The 20,395-nt window shown below is 36.4% G+C and overlaps 1 long non-coding RNA gene across 2 annotated transcripts; it reads left to right on the forward strand.

Annotated features, from left to right (window-relative positions):
- The first annotated feature begins 669 nt into the window (after nt 1-669).
- LOC105052371 (uncharacterized) lies at nt 670-18,493 on the forward strand. 2 transcript variants are annotated; one of them, XR_833358.3, is made up of 3 exons: nt 670-899; nt 1,255-1,408; nt 18,353-18,493. It is a non-coding gene; the product is annotated as an uncharacterized lncRNA (long non-coding RNA). The 2 variants fall into 2 exon arrangements; XR_012135025.1 differs by lacking the exon at nt 18,353-18,493 and adding an exon at nt 3,387-3,492.
- Nucleotides 18,494-20,395: the final 1,902 nt, after the last annotated feature.

Here is a 20,395-nt window from a genome sequence, read left to right on the forward strand (position 1 = left end):
TCATCTTAAGAGTTATCGTCCAAAGAAGTGGAATTTGATGAGGACCTCCCCATAGAGTCCAGAACCTTAATGAAGGGTATCAAAGAGGACCTCTCCGAGCTCACCAAAATCTTAACTCACCAATTCTGAAGCATAGCGTCCTTCTTTGTCTTGCCATCGGCTCTCCTAAGACCCAACTCTCCAAAGATAAATTCTTCGACCTCCAATCACGATTGGAGTTCTGATTCCTCTGATCCAGTGGCCTATGGGTACTCTAGTGAGGCTGCAACAGCGGAGTCACCGAAAATCGCTGGAATCTAGAGCGATTTCACTGAGATCAGTGGGAAGGTTAGGAGTGGGATCTTGATGCTGTCAACTATCAAAATGACGTCGTAGATCTTTAAGATTGCATTTACTTTTCTGTCATTTGGAGCCGAGAATGAAGAGGAGGAGGTGGAGGACGAGGAGGAAGAAAATTTTTGAATTAAAACTCTAATTGAAGAGGGGATAATCTAGAGAATAAAGTCCATAATTCTGCTCTGTCATTCATTTTGCCATATAAACATATTTTTACTATATAGATAAGTCACATCATATTTTCGTATCAATATATATGGTAATTAGGTTGAAAAAATTTGAGAGTATTGAACAAAAATTTAAGATAAAATTTACAATCTTTTAAAAATTTAGGGTTTTATGCATAATTAGCTTCACAAGGACGAGAGGATCCCGCGTCCTTGTGGAGGGAGGGGGGCATATGTTGCGAGTTCTTTTCCGTTCTCGGGGAATTGGGAACGGGTTCGGTTTATAATGCCCTGCTCTTTTACGTATCTCGGATCGCGGATTCGATCGTTTCTTCAGGATTCCGTTAGGACTCCAAGCTCTCGCAGTTATCCTCAACTTCCTCATCGATCCCAACGGTTCAATCCATAGCTCCTTTCTATTCCTAAATCAATTTTTTTTTTTTTTTTTATCATGCTCTCCTTTCTCTGGATTCAACCGCTCTTCTAATTACACCCCGACATTAGGGTTATTTCAAGATTCTAATTCTATCTACATTTGTTTATTCGCGATCTCTATCGTTTTTGTGAATCCTACGGAGGCGAGTTTTCATGAATTAGTTCTTGTTTTCATATATCACTCGTCAGTATGGATGCAAAATTGGTTTTTGATAACTGATTTGTTTCCGTCTTTCATTCCGTTTAGAGGGAAAATGAAATTGTTTCAAGTGGATGTGCTGAAGTTGTTAAACTACTTTCTTTTGTGGTATTTTAGATTGGTTGCGCTGTGGTTGGATCTCGTGTGGCATTATATAATGATCTGCTGCTGAGTAATCTGGTGGTGGCGCGCTGGTGGCGGCAGCTAGGCTCCTCTTCCTTGCAATTTTGCTGGATATGGCGTGGTTCATACTTTTCTCGCAAACGATGTGGTATGCCACTCGAGTATTCATTGCCAAAGCCTTGTTATGGATTACTAGTGTCTGCTGAAGTAGATCAATGAATGTGGTTATGGGCATATCATGAGATCTTCAAGCCTATATCTGCGCATGCATATTTTTGGTGTATTTCTTTAGTAAGGTGTCTGAGATAGACTTCATTAGCTGTTGAACTGAATTCAAATAAAGAAGTGAAAGAAGGCAGAAAAATAGTGTGAATATTCTTTCCCCAATGCCTTTGGGCTCTAGTATACATAAAAATGATATATATCACTAATAATTAAAAAAAAAATATGCATATCAGCATGTTAACACAAATTGTCAGATGTCATAAATCCCTGATCCAAAGAGCAGTTAAATTCAACCAACACTAGGTCTTACCTGAGCATTTTCCTGACCTGAAGTAATTCTGTATTTAAACTTAAGTACCATCATAAAAAGTTCTGTTCTGAAAAATAGACTACAGTTGGAATTTAAGGCATTGGACATCTTAGTCTTTAAAATCTTTTCTAAATTATAGTATGATAAATTTGTTATCTAATATATCTAATATATATATATTAAAATGGAGCAACCGTATTGGTCCATCTCCATTTAACACGTGGATAAAAGGTTTTGTGCCACGTGTCCAAGGCAGCATTTTTTTTTTTTGCTTTGGCGTGACAGAGAGCCATGGAGATGGATGGAAAAAATCCGTGAGGTGGGACAGCGGCCGACTCGTGGGAGTAGATGCCGAATCTGTCCTTGCGGCCGTTGTCGGAGAAGGAGGGGGCACCGGGATGGGGCAGTGGCCATCATTCGTGGCCATCGTTGGAGGAGGGGGCGTTGGTGCCTTCCCTATGCAGCTGCCTGTGGCGGAGGAGAACGACAGGGGTTGGGAGGTGGTTGCCATTGGCTCTTCTGTTGCCTTCTGTTGCCTACGACGACTGCTCCATCTTTGAGGGTGCGTGGCGGAGGGTGGTGTGGGCGAGACGGTGTGAGGTCGAGGAAGGCACAGAGGCGAGGGAGAGGGGCGCGGTGGAAAACTTATGGCTTGGGTCTAGTCGAGTTACTTCACCATCTCCGTTGGAGCACTTAGTGGAGCTCCGTCACTGGCCGCTCCTCCACCTCACCGCCGGCCACCAGCACCTCCACACGAGAGAACCTAAGGGAGATCCGGGGGTTTTCTTAGTTTTTGACGGGGGTGCTTTCTGGAGCATATGAGATTTTGAGCAAGGTGTGGTGATGTGAGTTGGTCCCTTAAGGTTTTGACAGCTTAATCTTGGTAGAAGAATTATATTTGGCAGGATTTGGGAGTTCTGATAATTATGGATTTCTGTTCTCGCGATAAAAAAAAATGATCAAAGGGAAAAAAAAAAGGAGGAGCAAAAAAAAATACCTAAGAAAAGAGAAATAGAGGTGAGAAGAGAAACGGATGTTTGGGGATGAGGGATGAAAAGAGAAGCGGATGTTTGGGGATGGAGGATGGGGGGGATGGGTTTATATCAACATTGCCTTTATGATATTTACAGTCCTATTGTAATTTGGAATTTTGTGAGAGGATAGGAGAGAGAAGATGATGGCAACATGAGTCGGGCTGGGTCCCTATGTCAATAATTGTGGGCCACATAAAGACAAGGTTATCGTTCGTTTCTATATAAAGAATCTTTGCTCATTATTACTCTTAATCGCTTATTATAAACTAATAATTTTTAAAAAAAAAAATAAATAAAGAAAAAAGAATAAGATTATCTTACGTCACTACATAAAGAATTTATCTATTTCTACTCGATCACTTATGATATACCAAATTTTTTTTTGAAAAAAAATAAATAAAGAACAAAGACAAGGTTATTATCAGTTGCTAGATAAGGCTTGCACTAGGCTAAGTTTCACCTTTCTGAAATATCATGTGGGTACATGAGGATAGTGAACTTTTGACGGTTTGCTGTTAGCCAATTGAGTTCTAACTTTTGTTCTGTCTTTTTTGCAGATCGAAGTAGATGAGGATAAAATTACTGTTATTGATACGACTATAAAAAAAGAGATATGCGTGGGATGCAAATAAGTAGTTGTACTCTGCTTAATGATGAGGATTCCTGAAAATATTTACATCTTACTCTCATGTTATTTAAACAATCTAATTTTATATTTTCATTTATAATATTTGATATCATCTATGATGTCTTTTATATTATGTTTGATTTTTAATTTATATAAACATTATTTCAAGAAATAATCACATGTCGTGTATTGCACGGGGTTCTAAGCTAGTATTGTTAAGATGCCAGAAGCTGGTATATGTTCATCATCAAGTAATATGGTAACTTGGACCCCTTTTAGGTGAAAGTTAATTTTGATGTGTAATTTTGAAAGAGTTGAATAGATTATTCATGCAACCACTTTCCACATTAACAACAAATCAAATTCTAGGAAATATTCTTTTCTTGCTTATTTATAGAACTCTTTTAGCTTTTCAGTAAGAAATGAATATGAGCACAACTGTGGATAAGTTCAAGGGGTCCTACAACTATAAATAGAGGTGCCTAGCTATTACAAAGGGTATCTTGAATTGAATAAAGTTTCAGTTCTCTTCTCTATTGTTCTATGAGTTTGAGACCTTTTTATTGTTGCTTCTTCCTCCTATCTGGCTACCTCATTGTTGGATAGATCTTCTTCATTGAGGAGAAAGATCATAGTCTGCACTACATGGTTATATTCTCTTTATTATTATGCAATGTAAAGTTGCATCATGTTGCTTAAGCTTCTAGATGCTCCTATGTCAAAGAAATCTTAGTCTAAGAAGCCTGAATTATGTGCATATTTCTGCATAGTAGACAGCTTTGTATCATCTTGTGAGTATATTCCCGTATTTTTTATGTAGAAGTAGTTGATGAAGTTTGTAAGATTAATACAATATTTTTTGTTTGGCAAACCCTCAATGGTTGGTGTGATTATTTGTAAACTGTATATTTAAAATTACAAGATAACAATATGCAAAAGTGAACAATAGACAACAATAACGAAGAGAGAGGAAAATAAGTTTGCTTTTTTTTTTTTTTAATTGAGAGTTTACTTGTTCTATGATTCCGGGGGGAGAGAGAGAGAGTTTGTAAAAGGTCAAGAAGGTATTAAATGCTTCCCTCTTTCATCTCTCTCTCAAGATCATCTTTAACTCATCATCCTAACCAATCCTGTCTACCGCTGCTCATGGGATTGGCAGCATACTCTAAGATCTCAATGTGTCCCCACTCCCCAAGGATCTGGGAAGTTGGAGACCTTCCTTCTGTCAAACTACAAGTTGAAAGGGTCCCACATATTAAGACAAGAATAAGCCATCTGCTGTCTTAATTTATTGGATGACATAAGGTTATGAAAACCTTGTTGAGCTATCTTAAGCATGAGCATTTATTTGAGGCACAACAGTATTTGGCCCACCGGTATTTTAGATTCATGAACAAAAGGACAGAATACTTTGATGTAGCAATAGTAAAGAAGATATGCAAGATGGGAGGAGTTTGAGAGCTGGGAGGAATGAGAGAGTTAGTGGGAGTGATCCAGCTTGAGGAGTAACTGGGAAGAACTGGGAGGTTCAACAGGGGCTTTCTCAGAATAGCTAAATAAATTGGAAGCATTATAAGTTCATGCTGAGAATAAAAAAGTTTCCTCATGGTCATTGGCATCCTTATACTTTTTTGGATTAGGATTATGGGGGAGTATACTTTTGGCTTATTTTTTTAACCTTTGTATTAGATCTTCATGAGTAGTTAAATGCTAAGTATTTCATGGTTTTGGTATCCTTTTGTTGTACACCATTGTCACCTGAAATCCCCATCTTTAACGATTGATAGCATTTAGAGAACTATTTCTGGTGGTTGCCTCGGATAGGACAACCTAATCAGCAGCACTGGTGCCCAGACAGCCTTCTTAGACTATGCCAGTTGGACACAGACAGAAATCAATTGATTGATTGGTATTTAGGTGGTCAGCTGGGATGCAATACAGTTTGAAAATGGAAGCAAATCAGGCATGCAAGCTCCTAAGCTCCGCCAGAATAGGTGAAATTTAGAAGGGAAAATGATGAAGGCGCCAAGTATGGGTGCCTGATGGTGACAGCAAATGGGAGCACCTGATGAGGGCACCTAGGGGCATCAAGAACACCCGGCACCAGCAGTGTTGTTCTTTCTTCCCTTTTCTCCCCAGCACATTCGGTCCTTTTTTTTTTTTCCCATCTCCTTTCCTCTTATTCCTCCTATTCCTCTCCCAGGTGTGATTGCTTTCCACTTTAGTGTGACACCTGGGTAACAACTTATTTACTTATTCTATCTTAAACTTTTAGATTACGTTTGATGCATCGCCAGATAATTTTGAAAGATAATGTGAATTACTTTTAAGATAAATTGTTACTATTAAATTATCGATAATATTGATTACTGTATTTGGTATATGCAGGTAATATTGCAGTAAAATTATTGAAAATTTTAATTGACATATTTGGTATGACAATCAGATTATTGATAATATAAAATTAAAATTTTAAAATATCTTAATAAAATTTTATGAAATTTTGAATTACTGAAGAAGAGTTTGGTTTTATTTTCTAAATTAAATCAAAATTTTCAAAATACACTTTATGAGAGGAAAAGGCGGCGGCTCGATCATCGGAGGAGGGGTTAGTGGTGATGGAAGCAAGGGAGGAAAGATCGATGCTAGCGTAGAAGTGGGGGCCGTGGCTGAAAAAAGATGAGAGTACGAGCAGAGGGGAGGCGGTTGAGGGCAGCGAGGGCACGGGGGAGTTCGGAGAAGAATGAAAGGGTGAGAGCCGTCATGGGTTTTGTGTGATTTTTTTTTAGGGATAATTTTGTCCAAATTTTTTTTTGCAATATTGCTAAACAAGTGGTAATCTGGATAGCTACCTCTTTCCAAGGCAATCTGGATTGCCACCTAAAAAGCATATCAAGTACAATAATTTGGTGGGCCCACTTTAACCTCAGTTGTTGTTTTTATGTAATATTGTCCACTTTTATGCCTGATGTCAATAAAACCTAGGGATGTCAATGGGTACCCGTCCCTACCTGTTGGGTAAGGTCGGATTTTTTTTTTGAAAAATCCACCATGGGTCGGGTTAGGGTCTTGGTTTTGAAAATTTGCAACGAGTAGGATCGGATTGTGGATTTATCCCTAAACTCTATCCTATCCGACCTGTTATGTATATATATTTATTAAAATATCCCCTCCATAATAGCATATTTACAAATATACCTACATATATATACCAAATATGTTAGAGACTTAGGACTTTTTTTGATTTCTCTACTCTCTAATCTCTCTCCCTCCTTGACTCTAAGTAGCTGTCGCCGCCATCGCAACTCTCCAATCTCCCCCTCTCTTCTTGTTTGTTGTTGGAGATTTGAGAGAACTTATTTTATTTGATTGTTCTTGTTTGTTCTCTTATTTGTTGTTGGAGAATTAAAGAATGACTTGCCATAGTTAAGACTGGCCCGGGGGCAGGTCGAACTGGGCGATCGCCCCAGGCCCCAGGCCTTGTATTAATATTCCAATGGGATGCAAGGATGGCTTTCTACAATATCATAACAAAAAAAATAATTAAATAGGTTAATGATGGGTTTTACATGCTGCTTAACGAATATATCTATAAAAAATTATTACACGTAGATTAATTTTTTAATAATAATTAATATTTAAAATATATTAATTTTTAATAGAGAAGGTCTTATTTTTTCATTTGGCTCCAGGTCTAAAAAATATCAGGACCGACCTTGGTTATAGTATGTATTTGTTTGTATTGTACAGATTGATGGTTGAAACAGATTTTAGAACTTGTTTAATTTAAAATAGATGTAAAATTTGATAAATTTAAAACAGATTTAATTTGGTGGTGTTTGCATTGTGTATTTGCTTTAGTAGATTGTGGATAGAGCAGGGTACTATCCACCATCTGTATGGATAGGATAAGGATTTAAAATCCTTACCCGCCATGGTGTTAGAAACCTGAATAGTTTCATGTGTAGATTTCAAAACTTTTTCAAATAAATACGCAGTGAAATAAATCTAGATTAACTTTTTAATCTAACATACAATAGATTAAATCTATAAACTACCCATGCACGGGTCTTATGACATAAAATGTAGCATGCATAATTTGAAATTTAAAAACCATAGATCGTATCTATGGTGTAGATCATATGTACTACAAAACAAAGATCAGATCTCAATACCGAGCATGGGTCAATCTTCACTGCAGTTGATGATCATAGATTTGAAGGTTCTTCCAGTTGCACAGATGTCCGGCCTCCACAGGTATCCACACAAAGCTCCTGATTCAATCAGAGGTCCGATGAACTCCCCAGGGTGCTAGCTCTGTTGCAAAGTTCCGCTCCTGATGGCTGATGAGCTCCTTCTTCAAATCTCTCAGACTCCTCCAGAAAGAGAAGAAGGACTAGAGGAAGAAGAGGTGGAGGATTAGGAACCAAAGAACACTTTCATTCTTCCTTAAGACCCCTACACCCAAACCCTAGAACCCCAGGGCTTTCTACATGCCAATAAGGAGTCACCCATACTAAGCCAACACCCCACCTGATTTTTTTTTTCTCTCTAGGAAACTCGGTAAAAGGTTTCTCATGGTGAAAATTAATCAGGTTATATGCCAAAAAAACATTCCTTTTAAGGTTGGCATCCAAAAGTGGTTAGGGATTATCCTTATCAAATAAGGAATCAAATCAAGATAGGATTAGGTTTCAAACTTGAATTCAAATTAAGTTTGAATTCAAACTTGAACCAACTTCCATCCATATCCACGGGTGGAGAAGAGGAGGCGACAAATGCATTTCAGTGTGAAGAATTCCTCACGCAAAATTAGTTTTTGTGTGAAGGATAAGTGGCATCAATAAAGGTGTGGCGCAAAGGGAGGAAGAGTCCTAATTGATTTGGACTCTTTCTGATTTAATTTGATCTCAAACCAAATCTAATTTGGTTAGACCCAAAGAGATAAGAAAACCTAATCTAATTAGGAATCTAATTTTCTCAATTAAATTCTAATCTAATCAGGAATTAATTGAGTCCAAATCCTGATCAAATCAGAAATTAATCTCCCTTACAATCAAACTAAATCCAATTCAAGACAAACTGAATCACATTCAATTAGACTTGATCTGAACTACATTGCTTAATCAAATTAAGTCAATTAGCAATCCAATTCCTAATTAATCCTCCTATAATTCACTAACTCTTAGTGAATTATTTTATTATAATTTTTGTATAAGGTTAATCATCAATTATATTGATAATTATATCCTTCAACGATTCATAATCATTAATCAGCCATCTGATTAGACAAGAATCTCTTTTGTGTGTGACCTCATATGTTCTATTCTGTTTGGTAGTGAGATATATTATGATTTTCATCATAATATCATCAAAACTCTTTTTGATGGGTTGGAACAATTCTAACTCTATCCTTCGAGGGTCATCGATCATTAAAACAACATTCGATGAGTCTCACAATCCATCAGTAATATCTAGCAGTATGTAATGGCAATCCAGTAGAATGAAAGTATTGAATCCCTAGGTGTAGTTATCATGTGATTCAGCCCTTCTATCATGAGTCTCGATTTGACAAAAGTCATGGAGAACTCGTCAAATCTCAACGTCAGTCATATGCCAGATTAGCTCGACTTGAGTTCATCTGTGAATCCTATAAATTTTTTTTCAGTATTCACACTTGCTTTGGTCAAAGACTTCTTGAACTCAGTCTTGCAAATTGTATAGGACTACTCTTTTTCTACCAAAGTTGATAGATTTTATCTAGGTGCATCTTACTCCTAATAGCGAATCTGAATCCATTGAAGCCAACATACACTGTAAGGACTCAAATGGCTAAGAGTCTAAGTTTAGGTGCAGTCAAACTTAGTAACCTCACTACGAATAGGCAATGCACCTTAGGTCAAAAGATCACTCACACCATTGCAGCATCGAGAAGATCACTGATGAGTGAGTAGACATCCAAGTGATTTTTCGTATTGATCATGCTCAGTGCAAATTATTTTCTAATAATCATTTGTACTCTCACTCCAGTGTCTCCACACTACAGACTCGAAATTCATTCAAAAGAGAGGTAATCTGTGCATCGATCTAACTGGATCGATTATTATCCTCCATGATGATCGTATGATTGAAGGTATTTAAAAATTAATTACTAATAACGTATGTCTCAAATTTTCAACATCTTAAAAATATACAAAATCATTTGTTAATCTCTAAGACAAATCATGGACACATAGAAATATGATTGAAAATAAAAATATCCTTTATTAATTAATAAAATTTTATAAATACAAACTTATGTCCTGAAATTATATAATGTATATGCCAATAATTGGCTTCTAGGGCACACATCCAACAAACTCCCACTTGACTTAAAGTCAATTGGCCATATACCTAAGACTCATTTTCTTAAGGTGAGCTTCGGTCTTCTACTGGTTGAGTGGCTTTATTAGCAAGTCCACCATATTCTACACGAAGTCGACTCTCTGCACCTCGATGAACTTCTTTTCGAGGTGTTTACATATGATGTGGAACCACCGCTCTATATGCTTGGACTTTTGGTGAAATTTGGGCTCCTTAACGAGAGCTATAGCGTCGTTGTTGTCGTAGTGCAATACAATGGCATTTGATGACATCACATCTAGCTCCATAATAAATTTTTTGAATCAAAATGCTTCCTTAGCAGCTTCACAGGCGGTGATGTACTTGGCTTCCATAGTCGAATCTATGATGATCGGTTGTTTGGAACTCTCTCAGCTAACCGATCCATCATTACATAGAAAAATACACTCCGATATAGACCTTCTATCATCGACATTAGACATGAAGTCCGAATTAGTGTATCCTTCCACTTTTAGCTCCGATCCTCCTTCAAAGATCAAGAACAAATCCTTAGTCATTCTCAATTATTTAAGGATGTTCTTCACAGCAATCTAATGCTCTTTGTCTAGATTCGATTGATTTCTGCTCGTGATACTCACGGCAAGGGCTATATTAGGTCGCGTACACAATATGGTATATATGAAGCTCCATATTGTCGAAGCATAAGGGATCTTGCTCATGCATTGGATCTCCTTAGGTGTGTCAGGACACATCTTCTTGAAAAGATAAACGCCATGCCTAAGGGGCAAGAATCTCCTTTTGAAGTTTTTCATACTGAACCTTTTCAGCACCTCTTCTATGTATATTTTATTTGAGAGTTCTATCATTCTTTTAGATCTATCTCTATAAATCTTTAGGTCCTTCATGGAGAATTTCTTTAACAACCATACTTTGATCGATGTCAGTATGAGAATATCATTCTCAATAAGGAGGATGTCATCCACGTACAATACGAGAAATATGACAGCACTCCCACTGATCTTTTTGTATACACACGGCTCCTTATTTCTGATGAAATCAAACGATTTGATTACATCATTAAAGCGAGTGTTTCAACTCTGAGATGTTTGCTTAAGTCCATATATGGATCTTTGCAGCTTGCTGACCTTGTGATCACTATCACTGGATGTGAAATCTACAGGCTGCTCTATATAGATTTTTTTTCAAGATATCCATTCAGGAAGGCAGTTTTCATATCCATCTGTCAGATTTTATAATCATAATAAGCTATACCGCAAGCAGAGTTCGGACGGATTTCAGCATGGCCACTGGTGAAAAGATTTCTTGATAGTCGATATCTTCACGTTGACTATAATTTTTTGCTACACGTCTTACCTTGTAGGTCTCTACTTTACCATCCGAATCTATTTTTTTTTATAAATCTATTTACACCCGATAGGTACAATACCTTTAGATGAATCTACTAAGATCCAGACTTGATTGGAATGAATGGAGTCAATCTCTGACTTCATCGCTTTCTTTCATTTCTCGGAGTCTACATCTAACATCACTTCATCATAGATTTTGGGATCATTCCTAATGCCTTCATCTCTCACAAAAAATGCTTTTTCTAGATCTTCTATGAGTATACCTAAGTATCTTTCAGAAGGACAGGAGACCCTACTTGATCTACGAGGTGGAGAAGGTACTACATCAACTGGCTCACTAATGGGTTCAGGTACTTAGACTCAATACTCTTCAAAGACTTTCTCTTCGAGCTCAATTTTCTTTCCACTGCCTCCGTCTTGGATAATTTTTTTTTTCAAAAAGATAGCATGACGGCTCACAATCACATTATAATCCTCTGAGAGATAAAAATAGTATTCCACAAATTTTTTAGAATATCCTATAAAATGAGCCCTAATTGATCTAGCCTCTAACTTGTTCGTCTGCTCTCGCTTGACATGGACCGGACATCTCCAAATTTTGAGATAACCAAAAATTAGTTTCTTACCATTCTATAACTCGTATGGTATGGTAGGAATAGATTTAGAGAGAATTATATTCAAAAGATGAATAGCAGAAAGTAACGCATGTCCCCAGAGAAAAATAAAAAAATTCGTGAAGCTCATCATGGATCGGACCGTATCCAATAGGATCCGATTCCTCCTCTTGGATATCCCATTGAGCTGAGGCATCTCCGGAGGTGTCCACTGTGAGACTATATCGTTATCTTTGAGATAAATCTGAAATTTTTCATTAAGGTATTCCCCTCGATCTGATCGAAAAATTTTTATGGATTTTTCGGTTTGCTTCTTCACTTCATATATGAACTCTTTGAACTTTTTAAAGGCCTCAAACTTGTATTACATCAGGTACACAAATCCATACCATGAGTAATCATCAGTAAAAGTTATGAAGTAGAGATAGTCATCCCTGATTGATACATCTAATGGACCACACACATTAGTGTGCATCAGGGCTAATATCTCAGTGGCTCTTTCTTCATATCCTACAAAGGATAGCTTGGCTATCTTTCTTTGAAGACAGGACTCACAAATTGGATAAGACTCAGAAGTTAATGGCCTCAGAAGGCCATCTTTCTCTAGTTTGTTAAGTCTATCATCTTCTATATGGCCTAGCCTAAGGTGCCACAGATATTTTTGGCTAATTCTATCTGTAGATCTCTTAGATCCTACGGCATTCATAATTTGCTTATTAATATTAACACTCGCATCCATATGCAAATGATAAAGCCCATTAATTAAAAAGGCACGTGCGATAATTTTATTTTTAAAATAAATTATACATAAGTCTTTATTAAAATAAAAATTATAATTATCCTGTGCCAGCACAAATACAGAAATCAAATTTCTACTGGCTACAGATATATAATAATAATCTTTCAAAATTAAACTAAATCCTAATGGTAGTCGCAGAGAGTAGGTCTCGATGGTCACAACAGCAACTCTTGCCCCATTGTCGATTTGGAGAGTGATTTCACCTTCTCTCAGCCCTCTAACTTCCTCTAGACCCTACATAGAAGTGCACAAATGAGCACTCAAACTAGAATCTAGAACCCAACTAGAAGAAAAGAAAACCATTAGATTAGTTTCTATAATGAGCAAATCACTTGAACTTTTCAAAGAGCCTTCAACTGTCATCAACATATTCAACAATTCGGACAAGGTGCTATCAATTTTATTCATATGGTAGTTTACAATAAACTGTCTATATGAATTAGGAAGGAATTGCAGGATCAAATCAACTTGTAATTTCTTGTCTATCATCATCCTAAGCTTCTGAAGCTCTTCAATGTCTTTGATCATTGTCAAACAATGATCATTGACGGACTATCCATCACGCATCTTTGCTTTGAAAAGTCTTCTGGAGACTTCAAAGCAAGCCGTGTGACTCTGCTCACCATACAACTCTTGCAAATAAGTCGGTATTTCTTTGGCAGTCCTCATGTCTTCATGCTGGCACTGAAGATCATTAGACATGGACGCAAGAATGTAGCACCTAGCCCTATTATCTTCGTCCATCCACTTTTCAAGTGCGGTTCGTTGATCAGAGGATGGATGAGTTGGTAACACAGGCATATCCTGGTCGAGGACATGGATTAATTTCTCAAAACTGAGAATAATTCTCAAATTTTCGAGCCAATTCTTTGTAATTGGTCCTGATCAATCTATTAGTATTAAGGATTCGGGCTAAAGGATTTGAACTCGACATAGTTAATTGCAGAGAAAAATAGTATCTAATTAGATGTTTATACTTAGTCAGAGTTTGTTATAGGGACTTTAATAAACAAACATGGCTCCCATTATTTTATTCGAGTCTCTCATACTCTTCGGGTGGATAAACGAAAATCTATACGCGATCGATTTCTAGTGGGTACTGTATTTTTATTAATCTACGCACACCTCACCTAATAGTTATTGATAACATACAAATCAATTAGTGGACAATATCTTGTCTATTGTTTCACTAAGCAAGATGTAGCGGGTTCCGTCTCTAAATCCTGTGACCCACCTAACAGTTATTGGTATATTTTTTAATTAAGTCAGACCCACTGTTCATCAGCGGGCGTAAAGCCATCATTGGATCTCTCATCTAACAATTATTGGATCCAACCCCATCTCTATCTCAAGGCATCCAATACTAATAGAATAGTTATACCTTCTCGATGTAACAGAACCACTGTAACCAGTTGAGAACGATCAACACAGGAAGGCACTCGCATCTCTACAATGGTGAAAATTCACTAGACTTAATATTTAGTAAGAAGATTTAGATTCAAATCTCATCTAAATCAGTACATCTGATGTCTGACTGATCAAATCCAGATCAGCACAATCTCATGTTTGACTAACCTAGTCGGCATGGATGAACATGAATGGCCAAACAACTTTATTCAATTCTTAATCGACTAAATTGACCAAATAAGTGAGATTGATGGGAGAGTCCGTCGATGCTTGCCTTAGACACCATCGAAATGGCTAGATAAGTATGCTCTCAATTAAAACCATCGATCAAGATGCATTACTTATTTTAGACACTAATTGATCAATTAAAATCGAACAGGTTAGTCTAGTGACTCGGGCTCGGACCATTGAGCCAAATTCGATCTTAAGTCAATCAATTCACATCAAAATATCAGTTGATACGATCAACTATAATTAGACTCAATTTTGAGCCCCTTTGACCTAATCTTAATCCATCATAGATTAGATTCGATCAATTGCTCAAAATTGACAATAGGTTCTAACTTGATCTAATCGATGATCCTAACTATAGTTTGATCATTGGACTTAATTTTTCAACCCATACCCAATCTCCATGTTTTATGCATTAAATTTTAGATCTTAAAATTTTATTTTCAGATCTATTAGTCTTAATTTCAGATCTTAAAATCTAATTTTTAGATCTTAATTAAGTGTGTTATGATCATGAGTTTAGTTTAGGTATCAAAATAATTTCAGATTTAAATAATTTTTATTTTTAATAATGTATCTCATACAAAATTAATTCATGCAAAACTACATAAAATTTTAGATTTGTAATTTTAAATTTTAGATCTTTAAAATTCATGTTTAGATCTTTAATTCATAATTATAGATCTAAAATTTTGTATATAAAAAATATTTTTTTCGCTATTCTTCTTCATGAGACATTACAAGCGGCATCCCTACACGTCATAAGAGAATTCGTTGATTGGTCAAGCGAGGGACTTTAATCTCTGCTTTCTCTTATGATCGGACGATCATGGTGATGTACCCATTTCGAGTACTAGACTATTAAGATATTAAATCTAACATATCATATATGTATTTAAAATAAATTTCAGATCTATGATGCTTTTACATATCTCATATATGAACAGAACTTCAGATCTAAATATGAGACACATATCGCATATATGAACATTAAATTCAAATCTACATATGCTTCACATATTATATATATGAAAATAAAATCAGATCTGAACATTCATGTCAAAAACTTGGCTCCGATACTACTGTTAGAAATTTGGATAGTTTCATGCATAGATTTTAAAACTTTTTTGAATAGATGCACAGCGGAACAGATCTAGATTAACTCTTTATTCTAGCATACAATAGATCAAATCTATAAACTACCCATGCACGGATCTTATGATATAAAACATATAATGTATAATTTAAAATTTAAAAATTATAGATCGTATCTATGGTGTAGATCATATCTACTATAAAACAGATCTGAGCACAGGTCGATCTTCACTACAGCTGATGATCGTGGATTTGAAGGTTCTTTTAGCCACACAGATGTCGGACTTCTATAGGTATCCACATGAAGCTTTTGATCCAATTAGAGATTCGATGAACTCCTTAGGGTGCTAGCTCCCTTGTAGAGTTTCACTCCTGATGGCTGATTGAGCTCCTTCTTCAGATCTCTCAGACTCCTCCAGAAGGAGGACTAGAGGAAGAAGAGGTGGAGGATTAGGAACTAGAGAATGCTTTCTCTCTTCCTTAAGACCCCTACACCCAAACTCTAGAACTTTAGGGCTTTCTACAGGCCAATAAGGAGTCGCCCACACTAAGCCAACACCCAACCTGATTTTTTTTTTTTCTTTAGGAAACTTGATAAAAGGTTTCTCACGGTGGAAATCAATCGGGTTGCACGCCAAAAAAACATTCCTTTTAAGGTTGGCATCCAAAAGTGGTTAGGGATTATCCTTATGAAATAAGGAACCAAATCAAGATAGGATTAGGTTTCAAACTTGAATTCAAATCAGGTTTGAATTCAAACTTGAACCAGCTTCCATCCATATCCATGGGTGGAGAAGAGGGGGCGACAAATGCATTTTAGTGTGGAGAATTCCTTATGCAAAATCAGATTTGCGTGAAGGATAAGTGGCGTTAATAAAGGTGTGGCGCAAAAGGAGGAAGAGTCCCAACTGATTTGGACTCTTTCTGATTTAATTTGATTCCAAACCAAATCTAATTTGATTAGACCTAAAGAGATAAGAGAATCTAATCCAATTAGAAACTTAATCTTCTCGATTAAATCCTAATCCAATCAGAAATTAATTGAATTCAAATTCTGATCAAATTAGGAATTAATCTCCCTTGCAATCGGACTAAATCTAATTCAAGTCAAACTGAATCTCATTCAATTAGACTTGATGCGAATCTCATTGCTCAATTAAATTGAGTCAATTAGCAATCTAATTGCTAATTAATCCTCCTATAATTTACTAACTCTTAGTGAATTATTTTATTATAATTTTTGTATAAGCTTAATCATCAATCATATTGACAATTATATCCTTCAAGATTCATAATCGTTAATTAGCCATCTGATCAAATAAGAACTTTTGTGTGTGACCCCATAGGTTCTATTCTGTCTGGTAGCGAGATATATTGTGATCTTCATCATAATATCATCGAAATTTCTTTCGATGGGTTGAAACAATTCCAACTCTGTCCTTCGAGGATCATCGATTATCAAGACGACGCTCGATGAATCTCACAATCCATCAGTGATACCTAATAGTATGTAGTAGCAATCCAGTAGAATAAAAGTATTGAACCCCTAGGTGCAGTTACCGTATAATTTAATTTTTCATCCGTGAATCTCGTGGAAACTCTTTTCCAGTATTCACACTAGCTTTAACCAAAGACTTTTTGAACTCAGTCTCGTGAATCATATAGGACTACTTTTCTATCAAGATTGATAGATTCTATCTAGGTATATTCTACTCCTAACAGCGAATCTAAACCCATGAAAACCAACGTACACCGCAAGGACTCAAATGGCTAAGAGTCCAAATTTACGTGTAGTCAAACTGAATAACATCACTACGAATAGCCAATGCACCTCAGATCAAAGGATCATTTATACCATTGCAACATTGAGAAGACCACTGACAAGAGTAGACATCTAAATGATTTCTCGTATTAGTTACGCTCAGTGCGCGTTGTTCTCTAACAACTATCTGCACTCTCATCCCATTATCTCCACACTGCAGACTCAAGACTCATCTGTCTAAAAAGAAGATGATCCATGCACTGATCTGACTGGATCGATCACTATCCTTCGTGAGGATCATATCATCGAGAGCATTTAGAAATTAACTACTAATAATGTACGTCTCAAATTTTCAATACTTTGAGAATATACAAAATATTCTGTTAATCTCTAAGACAAATCATGGACACATAAAAAATGATTGAAAATAAAATTATCCTTTATTGATTAATAAAATTTTACAAGTACAAACTTATGCTTTGGAATTATATAATGCGTCTGCCAATAATTGGCTTCTAGAGCACACATCCAACATATGGTGGATAGGATGGGGTGGTCGGTAGGAGGGTAGGAGGTGGGTAGGGTACGGATTTAGCAAAATCCATATCCTACCCTATCCATTGACATCCCTAATAAAACCCCCTCAAATCCCTAAATAAAGCTTAATTTTTTGTTCCCTCTGCTTGGGAAAGCCCTACTTTTCCCCAAATTTTTGGGCCTTGGCGCAATCTTGTGGGCCCAGGCCGAGGCCCTTGTCAACACTTTTTATATCCCATTACCACTATACTATATATGCACATTCAATTCTTTTGAGAATAATAATATCAATATGTTTTGGTAAACTATGATTCCCAGCAGCTGAAGGATTTGTAGCTTAACTAGTGCTTCACCATACAAACCTCAACATAATCTTATTTTCCTCCTTTGATTTGCATTCTGACTTTCTGAGGTTGCTATAGAATCATGCCTGTCTTAACTAAATTCCCTGTTCAATTTTAGCCAGGGAAACTATAGTCTGCCGGTTGGGAAATGGTTCTGGGTGTGAACCCGGAAGGTGGCATTCCCACATTTTTTTCCATAAAATTTCTCAAATCCAGAAACAAAGGTTAAGTTTCCAGGTGGGATGCATAAAAATTTCATTAGGTGCCTAATCCGTTATTTTTGTGGGATACTCATTAGGCTGTATATTATGAGCTGTAGATGTGAAGAAGCCTTTTTCCTAACAACTTTCTTCTTATGGTCTAGTCATTCTAACTGTTAAATGTTATGCTGTTGCAGATTGATGATATGCTAAGAAGGCCCCTGAATCATTGATATGTAAAGCAGCGGAGAATGGAATTTTGTTCAAAATCTGGCCCATCTTTGCCTTCTCTATATTTTTGAATGCATCCTGGGCTTTAATGTTACAGCTACCATTTTTGCCTTCAAGATTCATTTTTTTGTGGGTAAAAAATTTATCTAAAAATTTATATTTTTCTCAATAAATATTTTTCAGATAACATTTAGACGAAAAAATAATTTATCCATTTTTTATATGTATGAGAAAGTGACTTTTATTTATGTCTTTTGTATTACTATTTTCTTGGATAAGTTATTAAATTTATCCATATCTTCCAAAATACCATTTATGTTTTTTTTTATTTGGAGAAAGTGGATAACCGAGTTATTGAGCATTAAATGATGGAGGTATTGGAAATAAAGATGGGATATTTTAGGAATCACATTAAATGCCTATTTTATTGGTTGATGGGAAAAATGATACAGCTATCCTCTAGATGGATACTTTTTTTTTCTATTTTATGGATAAATACTATTCATAAAAAATAATTTATTCATCTTAAAAAGCGTGCGAATATAGATAAATTGAAAAAATTGATCAATTTTTTCATAATATTTGCCCATAAAAGAATGAGCCCTAAAAGGTGTCTGGTATCACAAAAGAAAGAAAACTACAGCTTCTGCTTGCAATCACAAGTTGCGTGCACAATGATGATGCTATTTGCCGAATCTCTTGCCTCTTCTAGCAAGTCAGCTATCAGCCTTGCAGCTCTGAAGCTGTCCAATATGTTGTGCAAGGACACTGGTCAATCTCTCTCCCTCTGGTGAGGACGCTGGTTAATCTCCATGTTAACCTGTGCATGATAAGCATGCATGGTCGGTAGCCGACATTTATATCTCTAGTTGCTGATGAATTATTTTCCGACGGTATTAGAAAGGCGAAGAAATTTCTGATCAACTTGGATTTTGGTAATGATCTAAAGCAAATTCATCATACTGCTGGAATATATTTTCCAGCAGGTGAGAGTGCATAGCAGCATACATGGAAACTTCTATATTAGCATTTGAAATTTTGAATGGCAGTTGAAAGCCAACCACAGATTTCAATGCTTGCCATCCACTCTCTCTCTCTACATATGATGTAGACGCACCAACTTGTGAGTGATGAAGACTAATTTCTGTTGCAATACTACAAAAGCAAACAAGATCCAATTTTTTTTTTCTGAAGTCTAGTCTCAAAGTTTTGTCGCTTGATTTGCTTGCACTTCTCTCTGAAATACCTCTCATATTTATCATGATTAAATTGCAGTATTTTCTTCTCCCACAGGTAAGTTTTCGATCCTAATCTTTAAAAAAGAATAAAATAAAATAAAATCATCAAGTTGCAAAGCGGAGACCGATGGTGAATGAATTGGCTTCCCTGACTCAATGAGTGGCTCGGCCTGAAACACTCATCAAAAACTTGATGACAAGAGTATCCTTACATTCTGAGGCAAAATGATGGCCCAACAGTTTGCTGATTGCTACTTTGTGGAGGACTCACGTGGAACATCCTGCCTCACGAGGTTCCTCTCCATCGCCATCTGAGATGATGCCAACTCTCGTGAACCTACTTGTTGTTGTCGTCGTCGTTGTTGCCTACTTATTTTTAAATTTTGTTTTTCATATGGTAGGTGATGAAGTCCTCTGGATGCACTTAAATCCACTTTGCATAGGAACTCACCTCAGCAATGGGACCTCCAGGTGTGGGAACACCGCGTCTTTTTATTGGGTTTGGACAGCGGAAACGCAATTTGATGAAAGCTACGGTTTTTGTCTCCATCAGGCTCTATGGCTGTTATGTGTCTATGTATGATATGAGATGATTTATATGTTTTTTTTTTTTTTTTTTTTCGATTTTAATAAAAGGTATAGAAGATTCTGTTTGAGAGAGGAACAAGGAAAGTGGTAGTATGTTTCTCCAATGAAATTGTGACCATCCAAATAATCCATGCTTCACACTTGGCAAGCACAAGGCGGCATTACTGCCACTTGCTGAGCACA

This window comes from Elaeis guineensis, chromosome 10, assembly GCF_000442705.2.
Source record: "Elaeis guineensis isolate ETL-2024a chromosome 10, EG11, whole genome shotgun sequence".
NCBI classification, from domain to species: Eukaryota; Viridiplantae; Streptophyta; class Magnoliopsida; order Arecales; family Arecaceae; genus Elaeis; species Elaeis guineensis.